Source organism: Eptesicus fuscus, chromosome 2 (assembly GCF_027574615.1).
Source record: "Eptesicus fuscus isolate TK198812 chromosome 2, DD_ASM_mEF_20220401, whole genome shotgun sequence".
In the NCBI taxonomy this organism is placed as follows: Eukaryota; Metazoa; Chordata; class Mammalia; order Chiroptera; family Vespertilionidae; genus Eptesicus; species Eptesicus fuscus.
In genome coordinates, this window is record NC_072474.1 from 10,971,254 (window position 1) to 10,985,195 (window position 13,942).

The window sequence follows — 13,942 nt, forward strand, 5'->3', positions numbered from 1 at the left end:
ATACATATGTGTGTGTGTGTGTGTATATATATATATATATATATATATATATATATATATATATATATACTAGAGGCCTGGTGCACAAAATCCCTCAGCCCAGCTTGCACCCTCTCCAATCTGGGACCCCTTGGGGGATGTCCGACAGCCCATTTAGGCCCGATCCCAGTAGGATTTATATATATATATATATATATACACACACACATACGCACAGGAATTTTGTGCACCAGGCCTCTAGTACATATGTGTGTGTGTGTGTGTGTGTGTGTGTGTGTGTGTGTGTTGTGTGTGTGTGTGTGTGTGTATACACATATTAGAGGCCCGGTGCATGAATTCGTACATGGGTGGGGTCCAGCGAGCCTGGCCAGGGGAGGGGATATGGGCAGTTGGCCGGCCTGCCTGCTGGTTGAACTCCTGGTCGATGGGACAATTTGCATATTAACCTTTTATTATATAATATATACACTGAGTGGCCAGATTATTATGTGTTCAGAGATTATAATAATCTGGCCACTCAGTGTAGGTTTATATTACAACTGTTAGTCTGTTTCTGCAGGATCAAGTTCACAGGTTTCATTTCTTTCTTTCTTTCTTTTTTAAATATATTTTTATTGAGTTCAGAGAGGAAGGGAGAGGGAGAGAGAGATAGAAACATCAATGATGAGAGAGAATCATTGATTGGCTGCTTCTTGCACACCCCATACTGGAGATCCAGCCCACAACCCGGGCATGTGCTCTGACCAGGAATCAAACCATGACCTACTCGTTCATAGGTCAATGCTCAACTACTCAACTACTGAGCTACGCTAACTGGGCTCATATATATATATATATATATGGTGATTTTTATATTAGGGGATTCATTACCGAGCAGTGTGGTTCACTCTCACATGTATAAAGTAATACAAATTTCAGGAGAAAGGTAATGAGGTCTTTGTTCTTGCCCTCTACGAAGGCATCTTGGCTCTTTATAAATAATTGTCTCCACTGCTCCTCAGCAATCATTAAGTATATGAATATATTTTTCATGAAGATAAAAAATAAGTCCAACCTTAGCATAAAAATTGATACATCTGAGAACATGCACATGGATGTGTACTTGCCTTAATGTGTGTGTATATGTGTATTCATATGTAGTAGCTTTTTGTTTGTTTGTTTTTAATGCATTCTTCATTAGAAAATCTAGGTACAAACTAGAAACAAATTAAAATACAACTGCCAACAGAGATAACTTGAAAAAGCAAATAAAAGTAAGAGTTTTCAAAGAACTTATATGCATATGTGTATTGCTCATGAACACAGACAGTAGGGTAGTGAAAGCCTGGGGTGGGGCGGGAACTGGGTGGTGGGGGCAACAATAAAGATAAAAATAGTAAGGCTTTTATTTTTCTTATTGTGTACTGATAGAACTCTAGGTACCACACTATAGGCAGAAATACAAACAATAATAATAAAGAAGCAACATATAACTAGTTGTTTCTAAGAGAGTAATGTGATGTCTCATGGACTCTCCTAGAATTAAAATATGATCATTCTGAATTATAATCTTTGTAAAATGGTAAAATTGTAAACCAAGTACTTAAAAGTACAAATTTTTCTGTTGTTTACCTCTTCTGCTATCAGTTTATCTTCCCATGTCTTTGTTATGCATTTAATGACCACAGAAACCTGTTACTTTTGCTATCCTGGGTTTCAAATCATTTTACTTGAGGGGGTTGCTCACTGATGCTATTTTCAATTTTCAGTCTAGTGGTGAGCTTAATGAGCCACTTAAAATACAGCAGATTTCCATCTATAAGTTTATCTCCCTGATAACAAAGTCTAAAACCCTGTTGTTGGCTGCCAGATCTCATAAGCAAAACACAACTGGTTTATTTCAAACTGTCAAGCAATGCTTATAAAATACACTAATCACATCTCTCAGTAGTCAGAATGCCACACATGTATATGCTTATGAACCAACCAATTACATTTAAACTAATAAATTTAAATTACTGAGTATCCTGATAACTACAACATTTGATCAATGTTAAGATATATTTATAAATTTACCATTTGATGGGATGCTATAATTATGATATGAAGTTGAAAACCAATGAAACATAATGATAAGATAAATTATAAGACAGGTATTATAAGTTATCAATGAGTGACAAAGTGGACAAAATGATGAGTAGATACTCACGTAGCATTATCGACTTTAAACAGAAAGGCCACTTCAAAGCTTTTCTAGACAATTCTGTCACTTAATAAAAATTTAAAACATCAGAATTCCTGATGTTTTAAAACATTCTGTCATTGCAAATAAATCATCATTTATAATTTCTTCAATATTTAATTTTCTGAAAATTAGTAATAGAAAAGCATAATGCTAATAAAATGGCATCTGTTTTGATTTATTTGTATGTATAGTGAGTGAGTGTCTACTCTGTTATCCTGCTCTCTTGAGGACTTCTATCTAAGAAGTGATGTCACCTCACAAGAATGGGGAAGCAATGAATCACAATGCATGTTTACAATCATTTTAGTCACTCTGATAATGGACAATGAAGTCTCCAAGAATTCACTTCAGTGCAGTGCCAAAATCTAATGTAATACTTGTAATATTTGTCTATTTTCATAAATTTTTATGCTGTTGTCTTGCTTTGTTTCCAATAATGTATTTTAATGAGATATAATATAAATATGATAAAATGCACAGATAAATCTATGGTTTAGTGAGTTTGAAAAATGCGTAACAGCCAGTAACATACACCCTTATCAAGACAGAGCATTTCTATTGTTTCTTTATGCCCTTGGTGTAAAGAGGCCGGGTCATTAATAGCAATAAGAAATAACTCTCAGAAACCACATCACTCTCTTAGTACTACTGAGAAGTGAAGCAAGACTTCAGTCACACACCCCTGAAAATCAAACTAAAGAAATGAAAATTCAGAATCAAGAAGCTGCCACTACTGAGGCCACAGCTGTCTCTTAACACATTGGAAGCTGGATGAAGAGCCTTGAATGATGGCTACAGAAAATCTTCAAATGTCTACAACCCTGTTTTCCACCAAAAAGACAAAAATGATCAGAATATTGGCCTCTGCTTCATTTTTATCTTCCAAAATTCATGCACATGTTTTTAATTTTGTTTTCATCCAGAACCAAAGATACAAGGGAATATGAGAAGTAAAATGGTAGCTTTCCAACTTCTCTATGAAGGGAGAGAAGAATAGAAATTGAGAAAGACAATCCACCATATCTACCTCACAGTTCATGAGTGGCACTTCATATTAAATGCAAACAAGCAAACAAACAAAAATGCAAACAACCACATTTTCTAAACTCATTAAAATTAAGATATTTTAATAATTGGAGTTCCAAAAAATAATTGAAAAATGTCCTACAATAATGACTTAGAGATTTGGTTTTATATGTATTTAGATTGCATTGGAGGAAACTATACTCTGATAGATCCTCCCTTCCCCCAACTGATGGACGGAGTATGACGTAAACTGTACCTGCAGCCTGGACATTCCTGAGCACCTAACCAGGCACCTTATATAAACTGTACATTGAACCACCAATCAGCACCTGCCAAATACCCTAAGCCCCCGATTCCTAAGTACCTAAGTGCCTAATCATGTGCCTTATATGAAACCACCAATCAGTGTTGCCGAGTACCCTAAGCCCCATCCCTTCCCTTTCCTCCCCTCAAAAGGCGCCTTCACCCCTGCACATGTGCTCTCTTCCTTTGCAAGGCAGCCCGGCAGGGTCCTTCTCCTCTAATAAAGCCTGTAGTCCTAGTTTTCGGCCCTCTGTCTCATCTTTCATACTCCAATTAATAAATTTGTTGGACTTTGAATTTAGAATCTTATTTCACAACAAGAGGCCTGGTGCACGAAATTTGTGCACAGGGGCGGGGGGTGTCCCTCAGCCCAACTTGCACCCTCTCCAATCTGGGACCCCTCGAGGGATGTCCGACTGCCTGTTTAGGCCTGATTCCACCAGACATCCCTCTGACAATCCAAGACTGCTGGCTCCCAACTGCTTGCCTGCCTGCCTTCCTGATTTCCCTAACTGTTTCTACCTGCCAGCCTGATCACTCCCTAACCACTCCCATGCCAGCCTGATTGATGTCTAACTGCTCCCCTGCCAGCCTGTTTGCCCCCAACTTCCCACCTCTGCTGGCCTGGTCACCGCTAACTGCCCTCCTCTGCAGGCTTGATTGCCTCCAACTGCCCTCCCTTGCAGGCCTGGTCCCTCCCAACTGTCCTCCCCTGCTGGCCATCTTGTGGTGACCATCTTCTGTCCACATGGGGGCAGGATCTTTGACCACATAGGGGCAGCTATCTTGATCTTGTGTGTTGGAGTGGTGGTCAATCTGCATATTACTCTTTTATTAGATAGGATAGAGGCCTGGTGCATGGGTGGGGACCAGCTGGTTTGCCCTGAAGGGTGTCCTGGATCAGGGTGGGGTTCCCTTGGGGTATGGAGAGGCCTGGGCGAGGGGCCTGTGGTGGTTTGCAGGCCAGCCACGCACCTGGCGACCCAAGCAGAGGCCCTGGTATCTGGAATTTATTTTCCTTCTACAATTGAAACTTTGTAGCCTGGAGCGGAGCCAAGCCTCCTGCTGGATCTGTGGCTGCTGCCATTTGTGTTTGGATTTGTTTACCTTCTATAATTGAAACTTTGTATCCTTGAGTGGAGGCCTGGGCCCGCCAGAGTGTGTGGAAAGCTTGGCTTCCTCTGTTGCCAGGAAACCCAAGCCTCCCTTCTGGTAGCCATCTTGGTTGGGGTTAATTTGCATACTTGCCCTGATTGGCTGGTGGGCGTGGTTTTGCTGGTGGGCATGGCTTATGTAGCAGAGTGGTGGTTAATTTGCATATTACTCTTTTATTAGAGAGGATTAGGCTTCTGACATGCATTTCCATATCTTGGCATCTGATTCATTTTTATACATTTTATTCTTTATTACTATTCTTTGGCTCTGAGCATGGTTTATTATTTATTTATTTATTGAGGTTGGTAGTTATTTAGTTATATTTAAGATACAAGTACATTTTCTGTGAAATCACAAAGTGAAAAGATACTAGTGTGGACGAAAGGAGCCACATGCTAACCTGACAAGCTCAGGGGAGGCCTGTGTGGCAGTCTTGCAAACTCAGAGACCTAAAATAACCACAAAAGATGGTATGAAATTTAAATATCTAACTACAAACAGGTTATAGTGGGCAGTCATTCCTAGTCTGATATTTTCCCTGACAAAGATCAACTTAGATCTTTACTGAGCCTTTTTGCCTCTAAGATAACATATCTGTGAGATGTCTGGTTAACTTGTAAATTTTTTTACCCCGGACCCCTCAGGGCACAACAAATGGCACTGGGACATGCCCTCATTGTTATTGTTATCAAGTTAATTGTCAATTGTTAATTACGTTAAACTATCCTGTATCCATCTCTGTAAAAGAAGCACATGTCCATCATTTCACTTTTTACCCTCTCACAGAGGTTTCCCTGCTTTGCTTTATCCCACCTACTTAATCTATCACCAATGAATTTCATGTAACTCACCTACATCCCTTTCCTTTGATTGCAATGTACAAATACAGATGTAACCCTCCATTCTCCGGAGCACTATCTCAATTCATTGAGGTTCTGCTTTCCGGCATATGTCGACAGTTTGGCTCAAATAAACTCACAAAAATTCTTTACAGGTTTTAATGGGTTTTTTTGTTAACATTACTTGGCGTAGTCAGCAGGATTCCAAAGAAGCTCACCCAGGACCACCTTGCGGACTTGGACTCGGTGCTAGGATCCAGCAAGTGGCCCATTGAGCTCTGCTGGCTCCCTGCCTTATCAGGTGAATTGGGGTGAGTTGTCTCTTGGATCCAGGACCTTACCTTGCTTTGGTAGAGGGTCTGACTTTATTTGAGCTGTATTTTAAAATCCTCGAGGTGGAACTAAGATTAAGGGTTAATAGAACCCAGGCTAAGGCAAGACGAGGAAAAAATGGATGGCTGGTTTTTATTGCGGCTCTTCAATTGGAATTGCTTTCTGAGAGTTTGAGCAAAAACCTTCGCTGTATAAATGAGAGCTGAACTTGTTCAGCTCCAAAGTTAAAGGGGCACATCCTCCCTCCTGCCCTATTCTCGGGTGTTCTTAGGCAACTAAGAACCTTTGTGGAGGTGTCAGAGGTCAGAGGTCATTCCTCAGGATGTGCAGGAGCCCCACAGGGAAATTCCAACTCAACTGTAATTAACTGACTGGCTTGTCTGGGGGGGGTGGCACCCATAAGGCCTGGTAAGCTAGTGCCCCGAGCCCTTTTGGCTGTTTTAGACAGCCAGGAGAGAAACCAAGGCACGTAAGAGGGTTGAATTGTGACAGGAGCAGTGAGGCCTCGTGGAGCTCACCCGTAAGCAGTACACTTTGCAACCCACTACATAACACCCCTAGAAAATTTGCTCAGACTCTGAAGATATTCAATAATAATAATAAATTTTAAAAGATGGGAAATTGCACCTCTGAGGTTGCTAAACCCAAGAATCCCAGCCCCCTGTTAACACTCCAGCAGGGTACATGTACAATTCATACGGAATTTCAACTTGCAAGTATCTACAAAAATGGGAAAATTTAACTAAAAATGATACCAACTTGAAATGGCCAAAGTGGGGAACTTTTGACACCTCCAAAATGATTTTTCTGTGCACTCAATTAGAAAAAGCCGGCTCTAAAATTAAATTAAATGAATGGGAAGCTTATCTTGATTGGAAATTAGAGGCTTCTAGGAGAGGATCGGATAAAATATCTTCCCTACAAGAAGTTAATAAGAAAATTTTGGAGACTGTCTCTGAACTAAAGAAGGCTTCTGATGCAAGCAAGTGCCAAGACCCCATTCCTCCCCCTCCCACTGCTCCTCCACTATACCCTTTGCTCTCTGAGCTTCCTTGTGCAGACTCGCCCTCCACCTCTCTTCTTCCTTCTTCTATATCTCCTCAACTACCATCCCCTGCTGACCTAGGGAAAAATGAGAATACAAACTCAGAGGAAGATAATTCAAGAATTCTAGCAGCTCCTTTCCGGGAAAAGCCTGTCTCAGGTAGAGGGGATCCAGCAATTGTATATGTTCCTTGGACTAGAACAGAATTAAGAAACCTAACTAAAGATTTTCCTGACCCTCTGCAGGACCCTGATGGGTTTGCAAAGGAATTTGACTTAACTGTTAGAACATATGATCCTGGCTATTCTGACCTGTTCCAATTAATACACATACTGGTTTCTGAGAGCAAGGCAACAGAATGGCTGAATAAGGTTCACTGGCATACTCTAGTAGATGATTTTTTTAAAACACAAAGAAACAGACAGAGAAAAAATGCAGGGAATTGGCCCACCGGCTTTATCAAGCCATACCTGAAATTTTTCCTCGGAGAATGAACTGGACCAAGATCCAGCAATGAAAAAGAAAGCCTGATGAACCAGTGTTTGATTTCTTTGAACATTTTGAAAAGACTTTCAAATGATATTCAGGTCTGTCACCAGACAGTTTCAAGGATCATCAAAATGATCCCTTACTAAATTCCGCATTTTTGGAAGGACTAGATGAAGAACTTGTAACTCTGACCAAACAACATAAATTAAACTGGCAGACTACCCATGCTGATGAACTGGCTATTCTGGCTGATCAGCTATCTAAAACTATCCAAAAGAGAGAAAAAGATAAAGTTACCCAAATTATGAACTTACAGCTTCAACAATTAAGCAACCAAGCCAGTTCTGCTCCAAAGTCTCTTAGAAAAGAGAGAAAGGAGTCTGTTTTTACTGCAAAAAGCCAGGCCACCATAAGAAAGACTGTAGAAAACTGAAATGGGATTTACAAAGAGAAAACAGACAGAAGCAAGCAAAGGACTGCTCCGAGGACTCTGACAGGGTACTTCCTCTTCTCCTTACTAATGCTTTAGGAGAAATTGAAATTATCAGAAAAGGAGAAGTTACTAAAGCCCTTGTGGATACTGGGGCCACTTTATCTGTTCTTAACCCTACCCATCTAAGTTTCCCTCTCCCTCGGAGCAAAGCTTCAGTACAAATGGTAGGGGTATCTAACCAACCAATGACTGTTTTTAAGTCAGAACCTGTCCCCTTTCAACTGGGGGATGTTACGGGGCAACATATATTCTTACTGGTCAAATTGGCCCCAATTCACCTGATAGGGAGAGATTTTCTTGAAACCCATGATGCTCATATATCTTTTTCCCAAAAAGGTGAAATGTATTTAGAACTAAATGAATCAGATACTGAACCAATTGGGAAAATAATGATTTTAAAGGAACTTTCACCAGAGGAAAATAATCTTGAAACTGAATGTTTGTTGCAAGAAGTTCCAATGCAACTTTGGGCCCTTTCCAGTACAGATATTGGCAAGATTGAGTCAGCCACTCCTATTAAAATAACTATTGATTGTACTTTGCCTTTACCTAATATTCACCAATATCCTCAAAGACCTGATGCACTAGCTGGAATTAAGCCCATTATAGAAGATTACTTAAAAAGAGGACTTATAATTCCATGTACAAGTCCCTGTAATTCTCCTATCTTTCCAGTAAAGAAACCAAATGGGAAAGGATGGAGATTTGTGCAGGATCTCAGAGCTATAAATAGGATAGTTATTCCCTGACATCCTGTGGTTCCAAATCCACATACTTTATTATCAACTACTAGTGACCCAGTGCACAAAATTTGTGCACATTAAAAGGGGCTTAATTAGAGGAAATAATTTAATATTGCTATTTGCCCTTTCTCTGTAATAGAAGTGTCAGAGATTAAAGAAAATTAGTAAAATGTATATGAAAACCTTCCTCCTGTCAGAGGCTGGGGCTCACCACAGGACCCAGAGTCAAGTCCCCGCCCACCCACATGCACCTCAAAATCGCCTGAGACCCAGACCTGGCCAGTCCCACCCTTGTCAAGCCCTGCTGGGCAGGGGGCATAGCCTCAGGTCTCCTGGCCTGGTGCCAGGATGGGGGGCATGGCCTGAGGTCCCCCACCCCAGACTGGGGTGGGGGGGTGCCTTGAGGTCCTCCATCAAGCCCTGCCAGGTGGAGGACACAGCCTGAGATCCCCTGTCAAGCCCTGCTGGGTGGGGGGCATAGCCTGAGGTCCTCCATCAAGCCCTGCCAGGTGGGGGGGCGCAGCCTCAGGTCTCCCGGCCCAGCACCAAGAGGGGAGCACAGCCTCAGGTCCCCCGTCAAGCTCCACCGGCAGGGGTGTGACCTGAGTTCCCCTGACCCAGCACTGGGGGTGCACCTTGAGGTCCCCCATCAAGCCCTGCTGGGTGGGGGGCATGGCCTGAGGTCCCCTGTCAAGCCCAGCCAGGCAGGGGGGGCGCAGCCTCAGGTCCCCTGGCCCGGTGCTGGGGTGGGGTGTGTGGCCTGAGATCCCCCGGCCTGGCGCTGGGGTGGGGGGAGCAGCCTGAGGTCCCCTAGCCAAGCACCAGGATGGGAAGCGCACCTTGAGGTCCCCCGTCAAGCCCTGCCAGGTGAAGGGTGCGGCCTGAAGTCCCCCGTCAAGCCCTGCCAGGTGAGGGTGTGGTCTGAGGTCCCCTGTTAAGCCCCGCCGGGTGGGGGTGTGGCCTGAGGTCCCCCGGCCTGGTGCTGGGGTGGGGGGAGCAGCCTGAGGTCCCCTAGCCAAGCACCAGGATGGGAAGCACACCTTGAGGTCCCCTGTCAAGCCCTGCTGGGCAGGGGGTGTGGCCTCAGGTCCCCTGGCCTGGCACTGGGGCTGGGGTGCAGCCTGAGGTCCCCTGTCAATCCCCACAGGGGCAGGGGAGGGCATAGCCTCAGGTCCTGGCTGATTGCTCGTTAAGGCTCCTTATGGGAACTTGGCCTCAGCTGTGGGTGCAGCCATCTTTGTGACAGAGTGATGGTCAATTAGCACATTCCCCCTTTATTAGATAGGATTCCTGAGGACTGCCAGTATTTTTCAGTAATAGATTTACATAGTGCTTTTTTCAGCATTCCAGTAGAAAAGGACAATCAATATCTCTTTGCTTTCACTTGGGAAGATCAACAATTTACTTGGACTATGATGCCCCAAGGATATACAGAAAGTCCCACCTATTTCTCCCAGATATTAAAAGCTGATATAAATGATGTTAAATTTCCTAGAGATTCCACTCTAATTCAGTATGTGGATGATTTACTTGTATGCTCTAGGACATTACTAGACTCTCAAAAGGACACAATTTTCCTACTGCAACAGCTAGCTGTAAAGGGACATAAGGTCTCAAAGGATAAGCTTCAACTTTGCTTACCTCAAGTAAAATAGCTTGGCCATCTCATATCAAAGGATGGGCTACTGCTTAACCCAGAAAGACTTAGAGGAATCCTATCTTTCCCTCTTCCAAAAACAAAAAAGCAGCTTAGAGGATTCCTGGGCTTGACTGGATATTGTAGAAATTGGGTTCCAAGCTTTTCATTGGTAGCCCAGCCTCTCTATGCCCTATTAAAGTTGGGTACACCTGATCCAATTCAGTGGAACCCTGAAGGGAAACAAGCTGTTGAGACTCTAAAGGAGGTACTGTCTAAAGCTCCTGCTCTGGGGCATCCAAACTATAAACTTCCTTTCTTCCTTTTCACATATGAAAGTAAGGGCAATGCTTTAGGAGTTCTAACTCAGAAACACGGAGACCACCATAGACCTATAGGGTATTATAGTCAGCAACTAGACTCAGTGGCAAAAGGGCTCCCTCCTTGCATGAGGGCCATCTCCGCTACAGCCTTGTTATGTAAACAGACAGAAGAGATAGTCATGGGCTCCCCTTTAACTATATATGTTCCTCATTCTGTTGAATCCTTGCTGAACTCTCATCACACTCAACACTTCTGTCAGTCGACTGGCTTCTTATGAAGTACTCCTGCTCTCTGCACCTATTACTTTAATTCGATGTAATTGCCTTAACCCTGCCACACATTGTTACCCTCTTTACAGGATGGAGACACCCACAATTGTGTTTTACTTACTGACCACCTTCTTGCTCCTAGGAACGATTTACAGGAAATTCCTATTGATAATGCTGACTTAATTTGGTTCACAGATGGATCCTATCTAAAGGATGAACAAGGACATTTCCGAGCTGGACATTCAATAACTTCCATGGTGAATATAATTGAAAATTCTTATCTGCCTGGAATCAGATCTGCCCAGCAAGCTGAACTCATTGCTTTGACACGGGCTTGTCAATTGGTCAAAGGTCAAGTAGCCAGTCTCTACACTGATAGTTGCTATGCATTTGGGGTAGCTCATGACTTTGGAATGTTATGGAAGCAGCGAGGCTTCTTAACTTCCTCTGGGCAGCCCATAAAAAACAGAAAACTGGTTGCAGAATTTTTAGATGCCATACAGCAACCAAAACAATTGGCAATTATAAAAATCCCAGGGCATTCCAAAGCCACCACCATGGAAGCAAAAGGAAATCATGTTGCTGATGCTGCAGCTAATCAGGCAGCATTGAACAGTCAATGAGAATGTTCTTTACTTCCTATTAAATCCATAAAAGATTATCTTTAACAGTTTCAACACACAGCCACAGAAGACGAAAAGAGAATATGGCAACAAAAAGGGGGAACTCTTGACCCAGACAGACAGATATGGCTTGGAACCAATCAGAAACTTATTTTACCTGTAGAGGCCCAACTCCCTGTACTTCAGCATGCACATGAGCTAACACATTGGGGTCCCGAAAAGATGATTTCATGGAGTAAACAATATTACTGGGAACCTTCTCCTATAGTAGCTCATAAAGTGTACAGAAAATGCTCTATCTGTCCAAACTATAACCCAGGAAAACCACTCCATGGATCCCAAGGACATTTCCCACTTCCTTTGGGCCCATTTGAAATATGGCAATTGGATTTTATCAGAATGCCATCATTTCAAGGTTACAAATATATATTGGTCATGATTTGTATGTTTTCTCACCTGGTTGAGGCATTCCCTTGCAGGAGAGCAACAGCCTTAACAAGCTGGTAAATTGTTACTAGAAAAAAATAAGTCCTAGAATTCCCTCTGAGTTACATAGTGACCGAGGGACTCATTTCACTGGGCAAATAATAAAATCCATCTGTAACATTTGGCCTAGACTACAGCATTTCCATGTGCTTCTCACCCCAGTCTTCTGGACTGGTGGGACGTACCAATGGTATAATCAAAACTCAACTAGCCAAAATTTCAGAAGCCTTTAATCTCCCCTGGACAAAAGCTCTTCCTATAGTACTCCTCAACCTGAGATCTACTCCTTTTGGTAAACATAAGCTTTCTCCTCATGAAATGGTCACTGGCCATCCTATGCATCTGGATGAAGGGGCATATGAACCAACTTTGCTAAAAGGAGACATTTTACATTATTGTCAAGGGCTTATTAACCAACTTAAAGAAATTGATAAATTGGTAACAGATTCATTTCACAGTGTGCTCCCGGGAGACGAAGATTTCAAAGATCACGTCTTACAAACAGGAGATTTGGTGTATTGGAAAAGATACCAAATAAAAGACTCTCTCCAACTTCGTTGGAGACGACCTTACCAGGTATTAATAACTAACCCATGTGCAGCTAAACTTAAAGGAGTTAACTCATGGATTCACATTTCTCATTTAAAAAAGACACCTGATTGTGAATGGACGTCTACTCCCATCTCTGATACCCATCTCCGTCTGCAGTGGAGATCAAAGACTTTTCAAGGACAAGAAACAGCTGAGACCTTTCGAGGATGAGAAGTCGCTGACCACAGAGGCAGAAAGCTATTCAAAGATGACCTAAACAAGGCCTGTATGCTCACAAACTGATACTGCTTGATCCTTGTTTTCATATCATCTGATTGTTATTGATTGAATGTATTTTTATAAGGATAATAATTTATAAGGATAAGGATAATAATAATATAAAAATAATTTTTATATTATTATTATCCTTATGGTTCCCTAGTGGAAACAGTATCTGCCTCCCCAGAGCTCCTCCCTTATTAGATATGAAAAATTTAACTTGGATACCTGCTAATCTTTCCCACCTACTGCACAATGATGTTCTGATTACCAGGTATGATAGTGAAATTAATGCTTTCTTGGCCACACATTGGTCTTCTCCTACTATCAATATACAAAGGGATTTTTACTGTAATAACACCAAGTTTACATTAAATAATACTGGAATATGGTGCAATACTGAAATTATAGGCAGAATAACTTTGCTTGAGGTTCATAAAACCTATGATAATATTGATACTGAAAAACCAATGTATTGGGAAATTGAACTTAATCCTCCCCATGAAGTCATTTCTATGGAAACTAATTGGCCAGAAGAAAAATTAGAGCTTCTAGATAATGAAATAGTAGAGAGCCTTAATTCATCTGGCCAAACATATCATAAGGTACAAATGACAGTGGATGAATGAGGGAAACATATAATTAGCTTAATAAAAGATTATAATAATACATGTAAAGGGTTTTTCAGTTGGCTGGGATGCTTGTTCCCCTTAGATTTTTCCTTGTCTAGTATTAGACATTTTCTGTTCCTAATCACTGTTATTGGTTTAGTATTGTTACTTTTGTTCACAATATGTAAATGTTATATTAGATGCAGAAAAGCAAAATGTAAGACAAATAGCAAAAAGACTCAGATCATGGTGGCTCAAAAATTAGAAATGATCCAGAATACTTTTTAACAAAGACATATAGGATCTGACTGCCTCCATTTACCTGCCTTTTTAAAATATATATACATAATTTGACCTTAAATGCTATCTAAGGTTATGGTCTTGCCCCGTCCCCAGTGGTCCACCTGTTCAGCAAGACATGCTGACACTGAGACATCCTAGGAATGAGCCTTCCTAGCACCGTGGGACTCCATTATCCAACCAAAAGGTTGGTCATCAATGCATCCATTGGATTGATTTATGACCAAAAGGGG